At 32.2% G+C, this 26,836-nt stretch overlaps 1 long non-coding RNA gene across 1 annotated transcript; it reads left to right on the forward strand.

Moving 5' to 3' along the window:
• The first annotated feature begins 1,144 nt into the window (after positions 1 to 1,144).
• LOC148619503 (uncharacterized) lies at positions 1,145 to 21,131 on the forward strand. Its single transcript, XR_015921344.1, has 3 exons — positions 1,145 to 1,272; positions 19,988 to 20,087; positions 21,003 to 21,131. It is a non-coding gene; the product is annotated as an uncharacterized LOC148619503 (long non-coding RNA).
• The last annotated feature ends 5,705 nt before the right edge of the window (positions 21,132 to 26,836 follow it).

Genomic DNA, 26,836 nt, shown 5'->3' on the forward strand with positions numbered 1-26,836 from the left:
ATGCGGAGTGTGAATCACAGGTAAACAATATAATAGAGGAGGTCATGATTGTTTCAGAGAAATATAACAAATAAACATAACAAACAAGCGAAAAAAAAAGGCAATTTTCGATCTTGCATAAGACCCCTTGGTGCTATTTCTGAGCAGGCTCGGTTGATATTTAAACGTGGTTAATGCAAAATTGTTTTTTTTTTTTTTTTTTTTTTTTTGTTTAATAGGAAAATGTTGCATTTACTTCTCGCATGCCTCTGCACATAAATTGACATGAAAAGGTCTACCATAAGGATCTTTTATTATTATGACCAATTTGCAGCGCGATGTCTTATTGTACAGCATGTTACTCATCATAGCTTACTCAAAACTCCATTGGTAGTCTTTCTGTGGCATGTTCGGTTCGAGTGGTAGAGGTGATGTGTTCGATCCATGGCTAAGTCATACCAAAAACTTTAAAATTTGTAGCCAGGAGCTTCTTCGCTGAACATGGTGAACATAAGAGATACCATAAAAACTAGTCGGTCAAAAGTCATAATAATGTTTCTGGATGACATGCTAACCTAGATAGCTGTAGGCTGTTACTTCCGGTTTAGCTTGTCGGACTAGCAAAACGCAGGGTTTTTTTTTATTGGTAAAACGTCTCGTCCTTAAAAGCATGCGTATTTCGTACAATTGTGTACCTATGTCGGAGTTTCACGGTACTATTGGTGGGCATGCTCGGGAAAAAAAAATAATATAGTATCCTTGTTAATTGAACATCCTAAACAAAAGCCGACGCGAAAACAGTCCGATATATGCACATTTAAGGAATGTGCCTAAAAAGACATTGCAATAAGGTAGTTTTATTTGTATTAGGTACAATGTAAGTGACCTTGACACCGTCTGTACGTTTTGCGGTTTGATATTAAATCATTAATTCCTACTTACTTAAAGATATATTGTAAAAAATAAAATACTGATACTTTAGATTTGTTTGTCTTCTTCGGGAAAAAAAAACATGTTGTTAGTGATTGTTGCTACATCTAACATCAAACGTAGTAAGAAATCTGATACAAGAGAAGTTCTTTTTTATTTCACGGGATGTTAAACATTAATTTGAATTAATCTTGTTGTATCTGATAATTAAGGTTTTCATGTAACGATAGACTTGCACGGGAACTAATAGATGAGAGGGTACTAAACGATGGTTTAATTCAGCGTCTAAAACGGTCATAAATTCTGCAACCTAAGATTCCTGTTAACCGTTTTTCTTATTGCGAATCGACGGCGCGTGATTCTGTAAGTAATTTAAACTATAGTACGTTATAAAGGCTAGCACTTAGACCATACGGATGTAATATTTATTTACGATGATACACGGGTATCATATGATTGTTTGTGAAAATACTGGACAATAGAAATTAGCAATTACTGGTGGGAACAGTGTTTTAAAATATCAAGTTAAATATCCAAAGTCAGATAAAAGATAGCTCATCATTTGTACATAATAGTTATAAGCGATCACCATAGCAATAAAGCACATATAATACGAACTTTTCTCCTCTTTTTATGATCTTAACTAATAATGTTAATGACAAATCTTTATTTAATAAATGTCCGTGTTTATGGTTGTGAGATGTATATACCACTGAATATATGCATTTTATGTCTTTGAAATGAAAAGAAACATTTCTGAATCAAAGTTTGGAAACGGACAAATTTTGTGAATTGATCTAAATATATCTCTATAAATTTATTCTTACCATTACTAAACTCCCCTGGGTAGGACATTCAAATTCAAACAATTACTTCATAACTGCATACTTCATTAAAAAATCCGTCACATCCAACAAAACGATCTTTAAGCCATTCATTTCTCACTAAAGAGATAAATATATTTCTATTTTTATCCACGTGAGATATTAATAATCTAACGCCACTGAGAGTGCAAGACCGAGAAATCTCAGACACCGAAGAGTAAGATTTTGAGTTTCTAACGAGGGTCTATACCGAGTAACTTCGAAATCTTACTTGAATGTGTCTGAGATTTCGAGTACAAGAACATCAAAATCTTACCCGAAGGAGTCTGAGATTTCATATTCTTACATTTTCTGCAGGTGTTCGATTCTTTTTCTCAAATTTAAAATTGCTTTCGTTATAAGTAGGCTAATTCAGAACACCCTGAAATATTTGACATTTGACGGTAAGATTTCAAGTTCTCTAACGAGGATCTGCGGAGTGATAGAACACTAAATTATACCAGAGGGTGTCTGAGATTTGTTAGTTTTGCATTTTCTAGCGGTGTTTGATTCTTTTTCTCACTTTTAAAGTTTATTTTGTTGATAAGTATGCCAATTTAAAGCGCACTGCTTACCTAAATTGCGTTAAATTTAAAGGACGTCATAAACCTTTCATTGTTACATCACAAACGTCGCGTGTTTTATTTCACACACGACTGGCGTAGTAATCACAAAATTAATTCTAAAAGTGAGAACAAGAATCAGACACTGCTTGAAGATGCAAGACTAGGAAATCCCATACACCCTCTGGTAAGATTCCAATGTTCTCCAACTCGGTAAAGCCTCATTAGTAAACTTGAAATCTTACCCTTGGGTGTCTGAGATTTCTCTGTCTTGCACTCTCAGCGGTGTTAGATTCTTTTAAAATGTCTCAGAGCATCTTCATGTATATAACGTCGTTGAAGTTATGTTCCTAAAACTGAGGAAGGCAATGGCCTTAAGAGCGAGCGAAGTCTGATGCAAAATTATCAGATTCCCTTTTCAACAAATAAGACTTTACACCATTTATAATTTTACTTGTTTTATGAATTTTTCCTCAATTATAAGTGGGAGACTACAAAGGAAATTCCAAATAATCAAGTAATCAAGGGAACCAAGGTTATAGCGGTATTCAAAAGAATGCAATCCAGGGACAAAGACCAGACATGGAAAACAGACATACACAACAAAGAACATAAAGTAACTAAAATCATACATACAAAGTAACAAAAGCAAATGAGCAACTCCTCTAAAAACTGGGAGCATGGACCAGGTGCACCGGTAGGGTAAGTGTCCTCTGCTTTTCTATAACACCTACCGAGTTGCTCATAGACACATATGTTGTCGATAAAAAAATCCAGCATTTTGAAGACATTATCTTCGGTATATTTAGAAGACGATTTGAAAACATCTTATTTACAAAGCAATATTGTAAAAATAGGCATGACTATTTTAGGATGTCTGGCTAACCAATTAACGATTAATTAACGATTGGTCCTTTTTATGTTTAATAGTACTGATTTAGATTTAGAGTATCATACTCTTGGTTTCATTGTTTACATTTTATTTGCTGTGTGAATCGCTCATTGGCGGTATCAGAATATAGACTGGGTTTTTTTTTTAATAAAAATTTTAACAACCAAGCAGGTTATGTGAAACAGATTTAAGATACTTTATCTTTTGCAATATTTAGAAGAAACGTATAAGGTTCAGGTAAATCTACATTTTAAAGTCAATTGTATAATAATATACTTAGAAATAAAAGCATTTAATTCTATAGTTATTTTTACTTTGTACAAGTTTTTTTTTTAATTTGTCAAACCAAAGAATTTTTATTTTGTTTTTACTCGTTGTCATTGTAACTATTATTATCTAATTCACTAGTACAATTGACAAAATTCTTTTTTATAAGTCAAATAATTTTAAATGTTGATGATGATTCGTACAGCAATATAAAAAAAGACATCAATCCAAAATTTTTAATATTGCATTCATAAATATGTTTCTTTGAAAAGCTTGAATTTTAGTAGAAATAATTAAGTATTAAACTTGTAATGTACATACTCATAACCTGGCCCAACGTATTTCACTGGATAATTATTTGGCATCATTATGCAAGGATTTACCAACCTGAAACAAGTTATATCACAAATTAGAACTGTTGAGATTTTTAAAAAGAAATGTTCCGAGTTCGGCGTAGATTGCAGGGTTTTGTCAAGATCCTTCCAACCGGAAGTAGCTTTTTGAAAAATAGACATAGACATCTTTTAAACGTTTTGCCGAGCCTGCATTTTTACAACATGATGCTTTAATGTATCCCAATGAAGTGTTTGCCCCGTGCAGGTCCGGGTGTCAAAAGAATAGGCCTGCAGCAGCGCTAAGCTTGGCGTAAAAGGCGACTAAATAGTGCTCAGAACCCTAGCCGGGGGCTAGGGCGCTCTGCCCACAGAGCAACTGGGTTGTGTGCCCCAGGTGGTGGAATGGGGTACCCCTGGCGTGTTACATGCTGGGGTTATCAGGCTATAATACGGAAAACCTGACCGCAAACTATAGTGGTGCACCGTGTGGGGAAAGATGCCACGTTCCTCGCACGTTAAAGAACCCTACTGTGGTATTCTCCCGGAGTAGGAACCATAGGGCTCCGCCACAGGAGGCTAAATTGCCCGACCCTACCCACCTCTCCCTGTTTCCAGTGGCAATCAAAATTTGTCGACCCTATTGTCCTGGTGTCCCATCCCTTTTTCATTTCATCACCATTTCATGTTCATTTTATCATCAATTTCATGTTCATCGTCTGAATATAGCTGAAATATTGCTGCTCGGACGTTAAACCACAACAAACAAACAAACCAATGAAGTGTTTTACTTGCACGAAAGTTCCTCAAGTGTCAGTATGATTAATTTTGGATGAACCTTTATACATTTTAGAACGAGCTTTGCTCGCTTATTAAAATTGAAATATATACATCTGATGATTGGGGTTTTTTACGGTCTTGACTATCCATACGGATCTCGTACGGCCACCCCTTACGGGGATTCTGTTAGTAATGCCAGTTAGTAGTAGAAGGTAGCGGAGCCCAGCCATTGGGATATCTGACCGAAGAACTCAGAGTATGTCCTACTAGCGGCTGGGCTGCTGTGTTGACGCTCTTGCCTCCTGCCAGACCCCACGTGGGTCCGAGAGCGTTTCCCCACTCAATTTGAGAGTACGTCAACGTGTAGAGTGATATATACATCAATCAAATTGGAATTTTTATACCCTCCGCCTTTAAAGCGAGATGTATATAGTGATCATCGTGTCCGCCCATCCTTCCCTCCATTTGTTCGTCAGTTCATACCTTTTTGTTACAGTTTCCTCTGCGACTAATTTATGAAAAAAATCATATAGGTCTGCCGTAGTAAGATTCGATTTGTGTGCCATATTGCAAGATTCTTTTTCAGACTTCGAACGTTTTCCTCACTGTTCTTTCAGATTTTGATGAAGTAGGATGATCTTTTTAAGGATATAACTGTTCCAAAGAACTAGAATATACATAGTTTGTTTTTACAAATTTACTTTCATCAGTAATTTAAATTACACATGTTAACAAAATTGATTGTGATTTACAATCTTGTATTTGAAGGAAAGCACGTTCAAATTGAAAGTTATGCTTAAATCGACCGAAACTTAATTGCCTTTACGCCAAACAAAGGAATCCAGAGTCACGACATGACCGTTCCTAAATAACGTCAGACACGAATACTACTGCTTAAGGTGCAAACTCAGTTTTAAACCTTTCACTTCGATTTTTTAATCTATGATGAATTATTGTTAAGATTAACCAGTATACAAAAAACACAAGACTGATTTTAATTTACAAATGTACAAAAAACAAAAACAAAGAGCAAGTTTCATAATAGATATTCTTTGAACTCTTTCGTTTGTTCAAATAGGCGGATATATGGTTCGGAAATCCATCTTCATGGGAGTAATTTTTTTTATTTTCACTGGTTTCACTGATTGTAATCAATCACATTTTCACTTCGTCATTGTCTGTAATGAACCTAACAGGTAACTACTTTTAATTTCCGAAAACAAAAAAACAATTGCAATGTAAATATCAACAAAAGCTAATTGATTGTTTAATTCCCCCTTTCGTACTTCCATGTCTTTATCTATGGCGACATCGTCGTAACCACACGTTTTATGTCGTTACAGAAACGAACCACATACATTGTGTTTAGTTTTATTGATTTAACAAAACATGTAAAAACAGAAAAAAACGAATAAAGGTTCAAGTGTTTTATATAGTGTTACAACTTAAGTATATCAACGAGTTTTCGTAGATAGAAAGGTTAACAAGCCGCTTAAATCCCCCCCAATATTAATAATAATAATAAAATAGCCCTGAGAGCATGTAATACTACAATGAGTTCGCCGTATATAATCATATGATAAGACAAACAAGTGACACATCATTTAAGGATTTAAGGATAACGATAGCTAACAACATGACCTGCAATACTAATTTACAGTAAAACAGAAACGATAGCTTATATTGTTCTGACATGGCATTTATATTTCAGGCATCTTCCTAACTTTATTATTCTTATTTACAAGACGTTTGGAGATAACCTTAACTCTTTAAAATAATTCCCTAGACACATGCCATGGACATCAGTAATCCAAGTTAACTTGAAATATACTTGGGAGACAGGGGTCTTGTCAAAAAAGTGTGAAAAAAAAACTTGCAGACAAATGTTGTATATTCAATCCATCAGAGTGTGTCGCTCTAGAATTGCATCATGGCTCGCTGGTAAAACAGAAGGTACTATATATCTTCCTATTGGAAACGAACCTTATAAAAGATAAAACCGTTAAATACTGGTAGAGTCGAGCTGTCGAAATGTAAATTGGAGTGCAAGTTATTCAAAAGTGGTTCCCTTTCTGTCTTTCGTTGTGTTATATTTTCTTTTGTTGTTTGATATTCATTGGTAGATTGTGTCTTCAATTTTGTTGTTTGATATTCATTAGTGGATTGTGTCTTCAATTTTGTTGTTTGATATTCATTGGTAGATTGTGTCTTCAATTTACATATATTACTTTGATTGCTTCAAGTGAAAACAAATCATTTTTTTTCCATTTTCCTTTCAGGTAAGTCACGATCAATACAAAAAAAACTTTAAACTATATAGTATTTTGATTTTTTATCATCTTTATTAATTTTGAAGGCATTATATGTATATTTTAGTACTTCGTGTTTATGCATATGTTCATGCATATATATAGCATCGAGATTAATCATGCATAATACACAACTATTTCCATTTTGTACCTTATTTATTGTATCCGGAAACGACACTTATAATTTAGTAATTGGATTATATCTCCAACCTGTAAAAACACGAAGTTTTGATGTATTAAAATTTGAAACAGCCTTGCATGCGTACTGACATATAAGCAACAGTGTCGGATTATTATTATGTTAGGTTATGTTTTTGTTAGATTGGAGACCTTTTTCACGGCAAACATGGGTGTTATTCTTTCATAAGACTTAGACAAAAGTGACTTAAAGCTGAATAAATAATGATATACTTTATGTTGAGCCTATGTGTCTCCGCATCATGTCATTACTAAAATAAATGCAAAATAATAATTTTTAACAACTTGATTGATCTGAATTTTATCAAACTTTTCAGCTATGTTGTTTATCATTATGCTACATGTAACTTTCACTTGCTTAAGGATATTCTCTGCTCATGTTCTATAATTTTTGTCAGTTTTTTTCGGACTCCCCTGGTTTTATCCATTTCATATCATTAATATTTTTTTGCCCAGTGCCCTTTTCTTTTCATAATTTCATTAAGCACACCTTAATATGTTATTTAAGAAGTTTTTTATTAAAGTGTGGACACAGACTGGTATTGACCGATGGGCAAGTATGGACGCAGACTGGTATTGCCCGAAGAGCAAATTTGAACAAACATACGTTTTGTCTTAAATGTGTTTGCATAGAAAACCCCTCCATTTATTGATAACAATAATTGAATAATGCATATGTTGATAAATATCCATTAACCTATGTTACTAAATATCTACTGACATCAATAAATGGGGAGCAAATTTCACAATGGCTTGCTATAACCATAAGACAAGTCATATATATATAACAATGCTTCTTTCTTGAAGATGTACTTGCATGGATGTGTTGAACTTGACAAGTCATGTTAAGGATTGACCATTTCACTTTATGTGCGTTAGCCTGGTAAAATTCTGGACTCTCAGTTTTTTTTCTAGATTAACAGAAATCAACAGTTTGGTATTTGTCAGTTACATGGATGGCCCTAATTTGAAAACGGTAGGGGCCATAAACTCAAAATTAAATAGAAGCATTCCTTCAGTAGTTAGTAAAATCATATCAAAATATCATAACAATTGATCTACCATAACTAAAGTCATCGCACGAAAACCAAGTGAATATGGACGACGACAACACGGACGCCGCCGACGATGACGCCGCTGTCAGCACCATACCAATATACAACCGCAATTTTATTGGCGGCGACTCTATTATATATATAGGTAGATTCGGAGTTTGGCATGCTTTTCATTTCAATTCCTTAAAAAGCCTGTCATTTACTCTTCCTTAACACCAAATTATACTCGGCGTCACATAAATAACATACTGTTAAAATTTGAATAAAAATATTTTCTACGACTTTATTAACACCTACCCTCGTTTAAATTGTCTTAAATGACTTGCTCATTCGTTTAGCCAAACGGCTTCTCCCTAAACATTGAATCGTTAAATTCCGGTCAGATTTTAATTCTCGGTGCCAATATTTACATTGTAAAAAGTCGGCCATGTTTACAGTGATCGGGTTGCTAGGAGATGTTGTTTACGTTTAAATGGTTTGTCCAAAAACCGAAGAACCCAGAATGCATTTCGGCGTTATTTCGGATATCTCGGATTTATTTTACGCGAACAACGTACAATACCGAGAAGTTGATCAAGCAGACGATTGTCACCGGAGTTCGACGGGAACTTACGAACTTCGTTTGTAAACAAATCGTCCCGTAGAAACCAACATGGCGGATATTAGTATGGGATTTTCCCGTAAGGATTTGTTACGCATGATTTAAGCTAATAAGCGACTTGTTTAGGGAGAAGCCGTTTGGCTAAACGAATGAGCAAGTCATTTAAGACAATTTAAACGACGGTAGGTGTCAATAAAGTCGTAGAAAATATTTTTATTCAAATTTTAACAGTATGTTATTTATGTGACGCCGAGTATAGTAGTCAGTGTCTGTGACTTGCTAAGAATTTACATATATAAGGTCTTTGTTTTTAATTACTCCTAGTTAAACAGTTCTCTATATCAAAAGAGAATAAAACTGCGAAACTTAATTTTTTTGTCCACTTACAGTCATGTACTCAACAGAAAACATTCAAAATTCTTCTGAATCAAAATTACAATACCGGTTTATGAAGGACTTTAAAGCTAAATCCATCGATACTGGCTCACAGTTAACACTTCAAAATCAATATTTCAACTAAATCTTGTATCAAACAATTTTATCAACTTCTAAATAACCAGTTTCTTATACTATAGTACTTGTTTTGCAGCTGTATAAAATATATCCAGAGGCACTGCCGGTATTATTTGGTTTCAGAACCAACATAACATGTATGTGCATTCAGTACTTCACAACACTGTCATTAACTTTAGAATCTCTTTTTTCTTTAAATCATGTAAATCTTTTTCACAATTTTACCAACCTCAGTTAATTTTACGTGTGTAGTATTAATGTCTCGATACTTAACAAGTATTGAGTATATTTGTTAGCACGAAAACGAAAATTAAACCAAGTATAGGAACAGTCAGCAAATGGTCGGCGTCACTCACATCGTACAAATGATTGGCTAACACTGTGTTACGAAAGATTTTCGGGGATTGTTATAGTGTTATTTAATAAAATACATGTTAATCCTCGGGACTTTCAATATATAAAACCTACTAAGGCAAAACCTGTGGAAAATCAAGAGATATCCTTTTCCCGCCAAAATTTCAAAAACGTGCTCATTGACCCATCACGTTATTTTGTTATTTTTAAACAGAGCTGCAAACATCCTTAAACATTATTGACTTTTTTGTTTGTTTTATGCTGAAATATATCTTGTCAACCCACCAATTCAAAGTCAAAGACAATAATAAGTTAGTGGTAGCCATTTATTTTCCTATCGTCGTTTTATACATCCTTTAAGTTGATAAAACTTGTTATCTGTTTGTATTTAAAGGAAAAACACAAGTTCAATGTTTAAAACTTCTGAAGTTAAGATGATTAAATGTATTACCTGAAAGGGATTTTAAGTTCGCTATTATTATTGTAATAATTTCCGTTAAATATTGGTTCAAAAGATTTCAATCTGGGCTCACTCTGTTAAAAAATGTGTTATTGATATTTTCTCGCAAATCGAAAAAAATGTTATTACCTACTACTAGGTAACAAAATATAATTTGAAAAAGAGTCATAAAAAGAGCTAAAATGAAATAATGCTGGCTCAGTTAATTGAACCTTTGATGCATATTGTATCATCTAGAAAGATAAAAACATGCTGCAAGGTTTAAGCACGAACGATCTTCAAAATCAAAGTAAATAACAATGGCTAAATAAGTCTCTATCAGCTGTTTCCCAGATTCGATGAATGGTGAACATATATATTTATATGTACCTGTGTAAATATGAAGTATCGCGTGTTGTCTAGTCGATCAGGCGTCAATCTAGCCAACTTATTACACTTTATATTAGTTTATATGAAGTTAATTCATTTATAACGACACAAGGCTGTCTTGATCACAAGTAATCAATCTAAAGCAACAAAAAAGTTAAGTACCATCAGTTAATAAGATAAAACTATATATTATCGAAATACAACAACATTTTGTCACATTGAATCATAGAAGTACATCCATTTTTTCTTGGTTAAAATGATCTAACTCATTATAAATACCATTGAAGAACTAACATCTTGAAGTTATTATTTATTTTTTTAAGAGTTATGTTCTTTAAATGAAGAAAAGAATATTGATAAAGTATTTCATGCACTAAATGTACTTATAGCAAGAACATTTGAAGTAGGTTACCCTTTTCATTCCGCTAGCTTACAGGCTCTGCTATCCGGGATATGAAAAAAAACATCAGGCATGTGTATTTATCATAACTATTCCGTGAAGCTACTTTTGAAATCTGCTCAAAGATGCTTGGTTTGTTACTCAGTGGGAAAGATAAAGAAAATGCCTGATTAAAAAATAAATGCCATAAGACCATAGTTTATCTACTATTGTCTCTGTTTTCACAGTCGTTTTTTTTTATCATAAACTTTTTTTTGATGCTATTACAATGTTAAGTGTCTAAAAACCAAGATAAGGAAACAATCGATTGAATACTAAAACAATTTCCTAAGTAATATTATTTACAAATATCAGAAAGGAGGTATTCTATACATGTTAAAACTCACAAAATTCAGTGTTACTTTTAAACAAGAAACAATTACACATCCTTTGCTTGGCTTTCAGTTGTTGCTGGATTGAAAACAGAGATAAATGTGTGATTTTCTTTACAATGCAGATCTGTATACATAGGGACGTTTATTGCGTAACACTACGGCACAAGCAAGCCGACATTGCATCGTTTGTTCTGTGGGATATTCAGAATGCTTTGTTTAGCCTTAAACATAAACAGTATATCAATTTGTAGCAGTCTTTATGAAAAGCAGACAGGAGGTGATTCATGCATGTCAAAAACCCACTGAACTCACTATGAATAGTTATCGATCACATGACCAGTCTTAGTTTTTCATTTGGTCGTTGCGCTTTTAACAAAAAGGTTATATAGAATGTACATGAAATTTGCACTGTGCAAGACTATTGTTCTTTATTTTGTTCGATTTGGTTGATTTTAGTGGGAAATGAATATGCATGATTTGCTCAGAAGTACAGATCTGAATAGGAATACAGAAAGGACAATTGTTACATAAAAATATAGCAAACGTAGATTGAAAAAGTATCATTTTGTTTGGTGTGTTTTTTTTTTCTTTATCTTTTAATATTGGCAGTGTCTGAATTTTCTATGGACTGGTAATTAAGTAAGAAACTGATACGACTGTGAAAAAAGGCAAAAAAGACAATTATTTTACCGAAATGAAACAAACAACAAACAAAATATTTTATGAAAATGGTTAAGTAGATAAAATACATTATATTCACTTATCTTGAAAAACACTTAATTGACATGTCCTTTTTGTGAAATCCATTACATCAAATTTTGTAAAAATGACGTGGCAATTTTTTTCGGTCTGATGTTTGTTTGTTTGTTGGGGTTTAACACCCGAGCAGCAATATCCCAGCTATATTCAGGCGATCAACATGAAATTGATGATGAAATGAACATGAAATGATGATGAAATGAAAAATGGGATGGGACAAGGATAATGGGGTCGAGAAATTTTGATTGCCACTGGAAATAGGGAGAGGTGGGTAGGGTATGGCAATTTAGCCTCCTGTGGCGGAGCCCTATGGTTCCTACTCCGGGAGAATACCACAGTAGGGTTTTTTAACGTGCGGGGAACGGGGCATCTTTCCAAACACGGTGCACTACTATGGTTTGCGGTCAGGTTTTCCGTATTATAGCCTGACAAGCTCAGCATGTAACACGCCAGGGGTACCCCATTCCACCACCTGGGGCACACAACCCAGTTGCTCTGTGGGCAGAGCGCCCTAGCCCCCGGCTAGGGTTCTGAGCACTATTTAGTCGCCTTTTACGACAAGCTTAGCGCTGCTGCAGGCCTATTCTTTTGTCACCCGGACCTGCACGGGGCTTTCGGTCTGATTTCTCACAAACTGACACTTTCACAAAAATAAATAAATATACGAGAACCTTTTTGTAAAAAAAAATAACATTATGTGTGTCCTTTCACCAGGAACTAACAAAAATGTCTCATAATTAAGTGTTCAATTTTTTGATAATCACTCATTTTGAAAGTGACCTACCTGGATTTGATTTTCGATTTCTTCTGATGAATTCGAAAATTGTCATGAAAGAAGAGCAAATTCTGTGTTAATGTCTATCAGATACTTGAAATATTTTAGTATTTGTGAAAAAAAAGGACTTGACCAATATTTAAAATTATGACCAACAAATCATTCGTTTGAGATCTCAAATTTATGGGTTTTTTTTTCAAAAAATGAATGTTGTTTTCTAATTTACTGAACAGGTAGAAACAAAACAAAGTACACAGAAAGTTCTACAATATTTAAAATAAAGAGAAATAACACTTTGATTAGTTCATAATTTGAGTTGAGTCATCCACATTTGATACAGAAAAATTCATGTCCATGTTCTTCCTGACGACATAATGAATTTAACTTTCACGTTTGAAGAAAAAAAAATGATGGGAAAATCAATCCTGTGCCACCGTAATATCATAGGAACTGCATTATCTCTACATGGACGGTCTCTTAAAAGAAATGGTGCATTTCTTGGTTGTTTAGTATAGATTATTAAGTAAACAGTTATTTTTTTTGCAGTCAAATTAAGCATATTAGCATACGCACAGTATAAAAATATTGAACAAACTTCGTTTTATGAGGATACGACTTATTATAACAAGCGAAAATTAATTTAATGTCATTAAACCAGATAAAAATCAACCACATAAACAGAACCACGATATGATCGTGCGAATAAAAGACCTACTGAATTTTATTTTGTGTACAGTGCAAATCCTAAAATTGTAACCAGCTTCAGATTTCAGTTATGTTTTTAGTAATAATGACATCACTTTTATACATTATTTTCCTGGAGAAGAGAAAAAAGTTATGATAAACATGATATACGAATTACCAAAATGTTCGTAGCACGTAAACATGAAACACGTGTTACGATTGGTTCTAGCATATAAACATGAAACACAAATTACCGACAGGTTAATAGCATATAAACATGAACCATGAGTTACCGACAGGTACTTGGCATATAAACATGAAACATGAGTTACCGATTGGTTATAGTATATAAACATGAAACACGAGTTACCGACAGGTTCCTAGCATACATGTATAAGCAAAAAACTGAAGTTACCGAGAGGGTTCTAGCAAATAAACATGAAACACGAGTTACCGACAGGTTTATAGCATATAAACACGAAACACGTGTTACCGGCAGGGTCTTAACAAAAACGCACGAAGCACGTGTTACCGAGAGGGTTCTAGCATATTTTGTTTAAGTATGCTACATGTATTTCTGTGCTATTTTTATTGCGATACAGTGCAATGTGTATTTAAGGTAAAAAATATAGTTGAATATGTTTAACAAGTTTTAAATTGTGGCTGTTTTTACCACGTGACTATATCGGATATGGTGAACCATGTCTTTTGAACTTACAATACAGCATATCAGCTGCCTTTTGTCCAGAAGTTAAAGAAATTAGAAAAAAAATGAAATATGTTTTATTGAACCTGCAAATTTATGTATTTTTTAAAACCATTCTCAAATAACTGTATGTACATTTTGGCTGTATGGCAATTTTTTCAATAACCTATATAAAAACATTTAGCAACATCTTTTATCGATAATTACACTAATTTCATCCTATATTTATCGATCATATGGAAACTTAAATTAAAATGTTTTATACCAAACAAGCAATTTTATTATTGGTGTAAATTTGGTTTATTATCAGGATTTTATACATGAGCAATTTTATTACCATATCTTGCCATTTAACGTATTCAATAATGCTGATGTATTTAAAAGCACTAAAAACGATACAGAAAGAAATTTAATAAAAACAACTAGAAAATCATAAGAATGATAATGTAAATGCTGCCCATATTTGCAATCTATGACTGCTTCAAACCCTATTATCTTAACAGGCTTGTGACAGATGCTTTGATCATTTTTTTAAACGTTTTGATTTGAATCAGGTTAATAAACTCTGAATATGGATGCATATTGACAAACAACTCTTGTATCAATAAATGATGTGCTCGAATCATTTAAGACTAGGAGATATTTTAGTGTTTAAACTTTTGTTAATATCCCGCTTTTTTAAGTTAATAAGTTGTAAGTAACTTCCACGTGAAGTTTTCCATTGAATCAGTTAGCTGTAAGGCAAGCAATAATTTGTAATGTTTTTTTTCCTTATTTTTAGAAGCCAAAGAAAATAGGTCAAATAAATTATAAAATGCTTTATTGAACCTGTAAGTTCATTTTGTTTTAGACCAATTACGAATAGCTTTGTATACATTTTTTTTAATTTTAAATCCATAATCTATATCAAAAACCCATTAGCACCATCTTTTACCGATGATCACACTAATTTCATCCCATATTGATCTAAGATATAAAGACCATTTGTAGAATGAAAAGTCTTTCGTTGAATCTGAGTGTTGCAAGGCAAACAAAAGTCTCTATTGTCTTATTTGTCTAAACACTGTGTATCTTCATAGTATCACAAAACATTAGTTAAATAAGGCTGTGAACTATATAAGGTTGTTGTTTTAGCATTAAACATCATGTAAAAGCGACTCATATGCACAAGACAAAAAATAAACAAACTTAAAACTCAAATACTTTAAGAGTTAAAGGTGAACTAAGACACTGTTTTGATGGTTAAAGTTTTATTCTTTTATAAATAATTGACCATTTGCTTCAGAGTGAGTAGTTTTTACAGCGAGCAATGTATTATAGAATAAAGTTGGTCTACTGTTGATTGAATTGCCATTGACCAATGAAATGTCGTAGATAGGTGACAGCATAATTAACACGACAATTAAAAATTTCTATCATTTCATAGGTATTTTTGTCTAAGTTCGATAGAAAGATCTCGCTGTCAATTATCCAGTTACTTAACTGAGGAATTTGATCATGTAATGATTATTCAATCAATACATGACCAGCGTTATCCCTGTATTCGCTGTAATATTTTAAAAAAATCCTTTCTTTCAGATTTGATTTATCATATTTATTAAAATTTGAAGTATTGCATTCATTTCTTGTATTGCACATAGTAGAACCTCTCGGTGATGGATTATGGCTTCCTATTTCGATAGTTTTTGTGTTGAGTACTTTTTGCATATTTGATTTTAATGCTGCTGATGAGAGGCGACTCCTTGAAACACATGTACAGCATATCCAAATTTGCAACATATAAGTTAAGGATATTTATATTTCCTAGCGATATAGAAGGATTCACAACTGTTATGTTCGAATCATAGGTAAAGTTTGTGTGTATTTGTGTTAGAAAAAAAATAGAATATGTCAGTCTTATTTAAATAAACACTGCAGTTTTTGTTTGTACCCTTCAACCTTTTATCTTACAACTACAGGGGAATATTTTTAAAATGCTTTTATTTTTCATTCAGTTTATCAGATTATTCAGCTGTATAATATAGATCGCATCATTCTTTACCTTTAAGTAAAATTTTTCATCTTAATATTCGTTAATAATATCACCACAGAAAATATGAATTTGCATAATTGAATCAATAACACTTAACAGAAATTATTTTCTTTTGTTATAATCGCTAAATCACCATGATAAGCTAGAGGAAAGATCTTCAAAAATGATATCTGATGAAATTATTAAAATATAGAATTTGTTATAATTCATAGCTAATAAAAGTGCCTTATAGACATGGTTGAACTATGTAAATTCACTCCAACAAGGCAACTAAGTTACCTATCTGATCTGAATTTTCTGTCCCGGGAAAGGACACGAACTTATCATGTTTTCGAGATTGTATCGCATAAGAATGTTATTTTCTGGTACAAAATATAGTTTGAGTAGAATAAAGGTTACAATAATTAACAATTGTCGAGTCTGAAGTATACTTAAAGAAGCTGAATTGATTTTAAATGGTTGTGTAACTAAGACATATGTGCACTAGGATAGTTTCCTCTTAATTCTCCTGAAAAGCTTTTGTCGCAGTTTTGATAATTTGGCTCATTGTGGCAACATTACGGCAATAATGATCTTGATTTTTATACTTTGAAAATTAAATCACACAAATCTGAACATTTAACCATTCAACAAAGTACTAATATTAACATATACTTAACAAATACTCTATTTTCATAATTTGTTGAATTTAAGAATAGTGAAAAGTTTTGGCAAAAGCTCTTTATAACTTACCATCTTTTTCAGCATTGTATGTTTTCTTATGTATCTGTTATACTGTTATCGAATGTTAACACCTTATCAGGAAGACAGGACGAAGTGATGTGTTGTAAGCTTCTATGCTACCGCTATAATATACCTGACACTTCTGCACTTATTGTATTTGTAAATTGTTGAATGTGTCGGTAGCTTTTTGAAATTTAAAAAGTCGGTTGAAGCAATAAAAGTTAAAACTATATAAACTAAATGTATATGGTCTTGGTACTGGGGTCGTTTTTTCCTTCCGTTTTCTGAATATCTATAATTTTTGTTTGTGTGTTTTACTGTATTCTTGGATACTCTTAACCCATATATTTTATTTTACATCGAAGTTAACAATTAATAACGCTCTGATTCCTCCCTCCCCATGCGCTGATCCAAGGACTGGCGTACCGGGCGTACTCCCCCACCCTAAATCGGTAAGAAAAAAATTTTCACCTCAAGTTTCACCCCATAATAGTTTTTGCCTTGCTTTGCACGGCATTTAATTCAATTTACGCCCTGAATCCGCCCATGCTCCCCTCCAATTGATTCTGTGTAGGCCATATTTTGCATTTATACACAAGAGACAACAATAACAAGAAAAAATATGAGCTACTACTGTCATCTGAGTATTAGCTTTTTATTCAAAAAATATTCGCGCCGTAAACTTGTTTATCCTTAAGTAATTGACTACTGAATTAATGAAAATGGTTTTGTGTAATCTTTATATCGCCTACAAGTAAAACAATATGACCAGGATTTGAACGAGGACCAAGATATTATGATCCGGGGGGAAAAGCCAAATAGGAAAATTGGCATAACACTATGAATTACACAAATTTACCAAAAGACTGGCCACAGAAACTAAGGAATAAGTCAGCAACCCGAAATTCACCAAAATTAGAATCACACGCTGAAGTCGGCATGCTAAAGAAAATCGGAATAAGGGCATTATTTATTTTTCACCAAGTAAGATATCATGGCAGTACTTTTCTATGCTTCGATAATATAGATGATAGTGAAAACTGGGAATATATCAAATAGACAAAAACCCTAACCAACTGTGAAAAATACCTGGTTTACTTATAATATTGACTAAGAAAACTACAGTATTGTAATGAGAAATATGTCTAGGTGGATGTTGAAAAAAGTAAGAAAGGAAAGGTTTTACAACGAGTGTTGTCACATTTTTTCGCGCTTTGATAGTTTTCTACTTTATGATGCAGGTGTCGCTAATTAAGGGTAAAGTGTGCATCTACGTATTCGATGGTATCAGCCATCATAAAACGTTAAAAAGATTCTATCATGATAATGATTCTAATGCGTGGATTGATCACAGACTAACACCTTTTATCCCGACAAATTAACAGATAAAAGGCATGCCATGCTTTGTAAATTTCACGAAATGTATGCTAATATATTTTGAAATATTGTATTTTATTTCAAATTAAGATATCAGTATAAAATTAGAAATTTTATACAATTTATTTCACTTCATAGCACCTTAAATGAGAAAACTTCAATATTTCAAGATCATTAAAGGAAATGAAAATCATTTATATTTCGTCATATCTATCGTAATTTATGTTGCACATATAATCTGATTTTATCTCTTAAGTATGAAAAATATTGTAACAAATAATGTAAAATTAAGATATTATCTTTATTACTTTTCCCCTTTGCACATCTTTAATGTAACCAGAAGTTGTTTTAAGAAAAACATCAATTTTATATTTTTCATTCATAATTTCTCTTAGAACTAATACACATAATACATCAAAGTCTGAACTTCAGCGTGACTTCACTTACGAAACTGCATTTTGTACCTTTTTAATATCTTAATAATCTTGGCTAAATTAACTTATCTCAGAATAATTTTGTCTATTAAGACCTTTAAATATATCTCCTTTCTGTGGTTTTTGATTTCTTTTTTTTTTTTAAATAGTATATTCTGAAGAAAGACTATTTTATTACTTTTTTCCATGATAACATTATAGTTTAAAAGTGCACCTTGTCCAAATAATAATACTTAATGGATATCATTTGCAATAATTTAAACACATTAAATAAATAAGGCAAATTACTTCATCTGTATTATGAATATTATTCATTTGCCCATCCTTAAGAATGAATGCACAACTATGTTCTTAGTATAAACTATTTCTAAAACATTTTTTTGTTCGACAATATAAATATCAAAACAAATGGCATGGAACATCATGCATTTAAGCTTGAAAGAATAATCAAGGAAACCAAGATTCTATCGGAAATCAAAAGAATTTAACCCGGGGACAAAGACCAGACATTGAAAACAGACACAAACAACAAAGAACATAAAATTACTAAAATAATACATACAAAGCAACAAAAGTAAATGAGCAAATCGGACTCCACGAAAACTTGGGGAATGAACCAGTTTTAATGGTAGGGTAAGTGTCCTCTGCTTTTCTAGAAACATCCGCTGAGTTGCTCATAAAAAGTAAAGTCTAGGAATTCAGGCATTTTGTATATAGTTAAGATAAACTTTTCTTATTCTAATCGCTGTTTTAAACTATAAAACAAGCATCCACACTTTCGTAACATAATTAGTTAAACTAAAAAGAACTATTTAAAATCGTCTTGTTATATTTCCAAATTGTGTTTGTGTTTTTAAAACATTGCTATAATGTTATAATCTAATAACGTATAAAAAAACTTGTTCTGAAATTTACAATGTTCAACACGAATTATTGGTAAAAGTATCTCTTTCGAACAATTAGCTTTTATGTATTTTAAGAAAAGTTGTAACAAATCTCTGTTGAGCCCTTTTTAATTTTTATTTCTGGGTGGTAAACTGATGTCTTTGTGAAAGCTTAATGTGTAAAAGCATAACTTATTTAATAACAACTTATACCTTTTAATCTTTAGCGCGAGTATAGTATGTATGTATTTAAGGCTACAGAGTTGGACATTTTCGTTTTCAAGGTCAAACAGCCGTGTACCAATACAATACGGTCGGTGAGTGCAATACCACAAAAATTCCTTTAAATTAATATTTTATATCTTTTTTCTCAGTTAGATTCCAAAATCGTACACTTTGGTCGTTGAAACGGATGGCTTCATTAGACCTTTTGTATGTGTTGTCAGTAGAAAGACAATTTAGCAGTAATTAAAGGTCAGTTGTAGAGATAAGATAAGATTGTTCTTTATCGGGTTTCATTAAAGCACTACGTAGCCTTAACCCTGAGTACGTTATAGTGCAGAACATCAGCATATCATTGGTCTCTTTTCATGATGAAATACAAATCTTTGTAAGAAACATGCATAACAAGTTTTGGAGAATGACAGTCCGTATATATTTGTTAGTAGTTGAGAACTTGGTTTTATCAATATTTTACCATGTATATATCAATTATCATTTTTAATTTTCATTTGCATGTGTAAAATGGCATGGCCTAGGTAATCATTAATTAATAACTACCAATCAAATAAATAAAAGTTACATTCCCTACCAGTAGTTTGTGTATGTTATTTTAAGTTCAATTACTGTTTGTCTGCGTCCGTTTGTGTTTCTTAAAATATGTTAAAGAACAATGTTTACAGTGGTTTATTGCTATTTCCAAAGCCTTAAATAAAAAAACTTAAAAGACCAACTTAAATGTACACTTTGTCCATTTTAAAAATTATCTTTTAGTAAGGCACCCTGATTGTTCAGAACATACACACAGAGAAAAAAAACAATAGTGCATCATACGTCATATATAACAGTCAAATACATAGTTCTTACATGTTGTTGTACTAAACGTCCGTTGTGAGAATGGTTTATGATCAGACCCATATGCATATAAATTTGTGATTATGGAACGATCATAGGTTTCCTGTACTCTGTAATTTCGAAACTTCAATACTATAACATTTAAAGGGAAACAAATGTAATTCGTTTGATCATCATTTTAAACAATGCATTCATTTGTTTTCAGTCGAAAAGAAAATTAGTCTTGAGTGTCATTGAAAGCTACTTAGTATGTTCTCTTGTCCTAAATTAAGATTATATATATAAAACAAATAACTGCTTTACTGTTTGTTACAGTCGTTGTAATATTCCACTTGAAGAACTGCCTTTATGAGCTGATACTGAGAACTAGGAAAATGACGGAGAAAATAAAATATGAAAACAAAGAATATGTTATCGTTGTTAAAATCAGATCATACAAATTGCATTTAGTATTTTCATTTTTTTCTCATAAATTTTTTTCCCCCAAAATTGCTTTTTTTCACATTTGTATTGAAAAATGGTTTGAAATGCATGAATGTGGAAAATTTCAAAGAGTTATTCATTCTTGACTTTCTCATACATGGGTGGCATTGAATTACTTGCCAATGTGTTAATCAAACTATCAAATGCTCATTTCAATCCAAAATATTCACTTCGTATTCATTTAAATTGAATATGTCGCAACGATGAACTAAAACTTCCATCATAAAACCAATTTTCCACAATGTCGACGAATTTGCCAACCGAAAATGCAGTTGATTAATTCAAATTTAATTACATAGGACATTGATGTTTCCATCTTTTCTTAGTAAAGAGGACTTCTATTACTCTGTGTAACTAACCATACAATTTATTCGATTGTCTTCGGTATCAGTGTATGCAAATAAGGACATAAAGCCGTGGTGACGACATAAAGGATACAGATTCTGAAAGACACCGTCATTTTGAGGATTTATAATTTTCAAGCTTGGACATAAATGATCATTGTGGTATCGAAGAGAAGATAGATAACAGTCGAAATTTCAATAGCTGTCTTTTGGATAAATGATAAACTAAGACGGTTTGATCCTGAATAATTGTGCAATTATTTTATATGAATAATTAGTAAGATATCTAACGGCATTATCAATAAACGAGGGACTGACTGCGATATTCTGTAATCACAAATATGTTTAACACTGGGAACCTGAACTAGATTCGTTATTCGCTGTTAAAGAATAAGCTAACGTACTTTTTATATTGCTTGACTAAAAGATAATTTGAAATTTTGCTAGTCACGAATTTTTTAATTCGACCAATCCATCTAAAATCTTAATCTTAAATTTAAAACTTCAATTCTTTTTTCTTAAATTGAATTCGTAGATTGATCGAAACACGAAAACCATGAAAATGGATTTTTCTCGAAAGAGGTTCTCCCAGACCAGTTGAAAGCCTTTGTAGTGAAAAGGGAGTTGAATTTTTTCCTGGTGTTTATGTTTTAGTTTCGTGTATGTTGTAACAAACATATTGTTTACACACAATTTTTATTATCTCTTTACAGATCAAATTAGTCAAACTAACATTTAAAACATGCGCCCAATAACAGAACAGTTTAAATTCCGCAACGCCCCTTTCTTTGTTCAATATGTAAAGGACTAAGCATATATTTTATCGTTTATTCATTAGAATTAACAACCATTGTATCTTTGAACATAATTACCCTCATTGTGGCTGGTTTTAAATAATTTATTAGTGTTTTACAATATTAAATTTCATGTTAATCACTTTTGAAGTATCTTAAAATACTAAGATGGAACAACTCTGAAACTGTAGGTCTCAAGATGACATTATAGGACCCAATGGCACATTGTTCTCTTTGTCTTTACGCACCCCTTTGTCAGTTCGATCATACCTTAACCGTTTGCACGCAACTGCTGGAAAGAAATGATTTAATGAACTCTTTTGTATAGGCTCGGGTTACTATCAAAGTATATGAAAGATTCACGCTTAAAAGAATTAAGTCTAAATGAACACTAATTAACTCAAAAGGGCAACCATGGCAGGTATGGTGTTTCAAGCATTCTTCTCAGTACATGAACCTTAGCAATTTATTAATGCTAAAAGGATTTAATTATGCAGAATTAGAGCTCGGGGTCAGAACACAAATAATAGAATTAGCTTTGCATGCATTTTTTCTATTATTAATGATTGTAAAGGAGTTGTAATTGAAACTTTTTCTTTCAATTGAAGCAAAACAAACACATCACGAAAGTTTTGTCCATAAAGGTAGCTATTGCATTAGTGAGATATGTATATCAATTTTCGAAGACAATCTGTCTGTATAAATTATTTACTTCAATACCACTTTAAGGTGTTTTTCAATTAAAAAGGTGTAGAATTAATTGATAAAGGTAAGCATTAAAACAAGAACATCACACAATTCACTTTACCTGTCAAAGCTTTAATCGTATAAAAGCTGCAAGATAAACAATCAAACCGGAAATTAGTCTTTGTCATTAGTATTTCGTAGGATTTGGCACGATTGAGTTCATGAAAATGTTCATGTGAAGACAGATAGATAAATCTGACTAATTTAAACATGCTAAAGAAGAAGGTAATAGGGTTTTTGTTTACACTAATTTTATTTGTTGTATAGGTGAAACGGTTTTTGTATAGGTGAAACGATTTTAAACGTTTTCAGTTTTTTTAGTTTTAACACAATATTTACAATCATATCTGGTGGTGTAAAATGAAACATTAGCAAGATTGAAATAAACACAGGCGTATGGCATAAAGTATGTGTGTTCTAGATGTTTAATTGATTCTCAATTCAATTTAAATAAAGGCTCATGACAGTTCCTATATATTTTACTGAATAGGTTGCTTTGGTGTTTTACATATATCATTATCATATTTTATCATTAAAACGTTTTTTGTAGCATGCGTTTCATGAAATATGTAAAGGAAACCTTTGGCCTTATCTTATTTCATGGCCTCTCGGGTGAACAAAACATGGTATTAACTTCCCCTTAATAAATAATTTATCATACAGAATAGAATTAAGGTAAGCAATCTCATTTTTTATTGTGAACAAAGTAATGCGAGTACTCTGCATCATATATGGCTGGTAGCCCACCTACATTCTATATTTATTACGTAATCAATTAGCACACCTTGATAACAACCGATGAATTAACACAATTGTACGTTTGTCATATCACTGCATCCTAAGGTTCAACCTTTTGTAACCTTCTGCATGTGTATGTATATCTGTTCATCATTTAAAGTATAGAAAAATCAATTTTCAAAAAATATTAATTGTTTTATTTTTGTAACCTGGAGTTGAATAGAATCTATTGATTGTGGTAATCAATTGTAAATACTATAGGAATTTATGGGTATGGCTTTTGCATTGTATATTAAATTAAAACCTCATTTCTTTCATTTTACCATGACCTGAAAATCTATTTTGCAGATTGCATTTATATTTAAATGAATAGGTACAACGTAATCTTGAAGACCAACTCGTGTATTATTTCAATAATACTTTGACATTGACGAGGAGTTATTCCCCATAAACTACTCTTATCGTTTGTTATTGTTCAGTGAATTGTCTTTAAGTAGGATTAAAACAATGGTATCCTTTAGACCATGGTATGTTAGAATAGAATAAGAATGAAAGAACATGACTGACGGGACATAATGAGACATTCGATATACTTATTGATATATCTCCAATGTTGACCTAAAGATTTTGGTTAACCTTAGGCTTTGTAAACGATCTCATTTGATATATCTTATTTTGTTGATAAAGGTACTTGGCTAGAGGGTTTTAGTTGTTGGACAGTGGTAAACTTGTGTCAAGTTGGATAAGGTTGGTATACTTTGACAGGACTGTCAAATGTCAATGTACAGTTACTTGGTACGGAACTGAACCACTTAATTTTGCTGACTTCTTGATACTTTGTTATTAACAATATTAGCGGTTTGATTAGGAGCTGTTTTTACCATACTGTAAATTACTATTTATGTCATTTCATAGCATGTATAATTGTGTGATAACAAAACGTATCCCTGGCCTATTTGAAAAATCTTGGAGCTGTTACTACTTTAAAATGACTTCCAAATACTCTATTTCGGATATGTTTCAGCTATTTGCTGTACCTTTGATCGGACAGTCTTTAGTTAATATTGGTTGCTTGAATCTTTTCAGCATATGCAAACTTGTTATTAAGTATCAGCAGTATGAACATCTAACAGCAACACGAACTATAAAGTCAATTGAATGACTTGCTAAATCGCAGTACACTAATAAGGGAGTTCTGAGCCTGACAGTCTCGCACTTAACTGTAGCACTTAGGATTTTTGTCTTGACCTATCAGATTGCATCTTTCATTAACTGCAGAATATCTTTTTGTTTGATGGACAGGTCGACAATTTATCCATCTGTTAGGATCAGCAAAATAATTAGTTTGCTATCAGAAATACACATGAGTGACTTTTGAATTTATTGTTACAAGACAATGAATAATAATTTGTTCAGATTCTTCTATTTATCAATAACATTTAATCCCATATTTATTCGTATGAATTCAGACATTAGAAATGAATATATCCTTATGCTTAAACATTCTAAAATGTTAAAAAACGCTCTTTCAGCTAGAAAAATAAACTACAGTTGTATTTGAAGGAGACATTGAAAAATAACGGATATGACGGAACACAACGAACGCACCAGTGTATGATCTGAAAACAAAATTGTCATTACTTTCAAAGATCACCAACGGTCTTTAACAAGTGTAAACATACCTTTAAGGACCCCGACAACAAAAGTAATAACATCCACGGTAACAGAAAGGTGTGGGAATTGTTCAATATAACTTGAGAAAAGTCTTGCTAAAACCAGTGAAAACACTAAGATTCGAGTGGTAATAAAAAGAAAACAACACAAATATAAAGACTAGACAGGAGAAATAGTTGCAGACAATAAAAATCATGAAATATAGTAACAAAAATAACACGTAGAAAAATAAGTAAACTGAGCAACCCGGACTCCAATAAAACTGGAAGCATGGACCAAGTGCAACGGTAGGGTTAGCGTCCTGTGCTTTTAAGAAACACCTGCCAAGTTGCTAATAAAATGTCACGTCCGTGTTAGACGAAAGTGGAAAAAAAACCTATGACATGGTGAATGTACAAGATGTGATATGAACAGCTAAAGATATGAGGCTGACTTTACAGTGTCTGTAGCATTCTTTATCTCAAGTGTTTTGGTGCAGATACGATGTATAAAGTCCCCGAATCTATATTTTTTTAAAGAATTCTTTAAAGACACAACCTGAGAGGGTGTACGTCAAGACATGGATGCTATTAAAATATAGTGCATTTTCTTTTTGCCTTTATACAAACTAATGATTTGTCAAAAGATATGAACAATGACTTATGAAATAGAGCAAACATCACACTGTAAGATGAAGAACTTTTTTAAAACAAAATATAACATAATGACATAAAAATGTTCCACTGAAAAGGTTGGTTTGATGAGTGCAAAACGAAAGTGAAAGTAGGGAAAATGGCTATTTAAAGTTCGGGAGTATTTTTCTGTCCGATTTTCGTGGACTCACCCTATTTTCTTTGAGGGAAAATACAATAAATATATATATATATATATATATATATATATATATATATATATATACATATATATATATATATATATATATATATACCGAAAACTGAGATCAACGGATCTGATTAAACGAACTTCCTTCCTTTGGATCAGATTACTATAAAGTCATTGTTAGACTGCAATTATAGCAACTCATATTTGTAACAACATTGAACAAGAGTATCGGTCAAATTTAATTTCTCTTTCGTTAAGCTAGAAACCAGGATGTCAGACTATACCGTTGATTTCTAGAACAGCCTTATAAATGTCATTGAATTCGTGTAATTCCGGATATTTTGAAGCAAATTGGGTACGTATAAAGTGGAACAGAATCATTCAGGAAACTGTTTTATTAAGTGCTTCTGTTTCAATTAATACCTAATCCCTTTCTGTCAACGATAACTAAAATTCTGGTAATTATTTCAAGCAAATTTCTTATAAAAGGAAGCCTTAAAGACGATGTGTAATAGCCTTTTTGAATTATATCAATTTTAGCCATCGA

This window comes from Perna viridis, chromosome 4, assembly GCF_037379345.1.
Source record: "Perna viridis isolate PV_CMFRI_1.1 ecotype Kerala chromosome 4, ASM3737934v1, whole genome shotgun sequence".
NCBI lineage: Eukaryota > Metazoa > Mollusca > Bivalvia > Mytilida > Mytilidae > Perna > Perna viridis.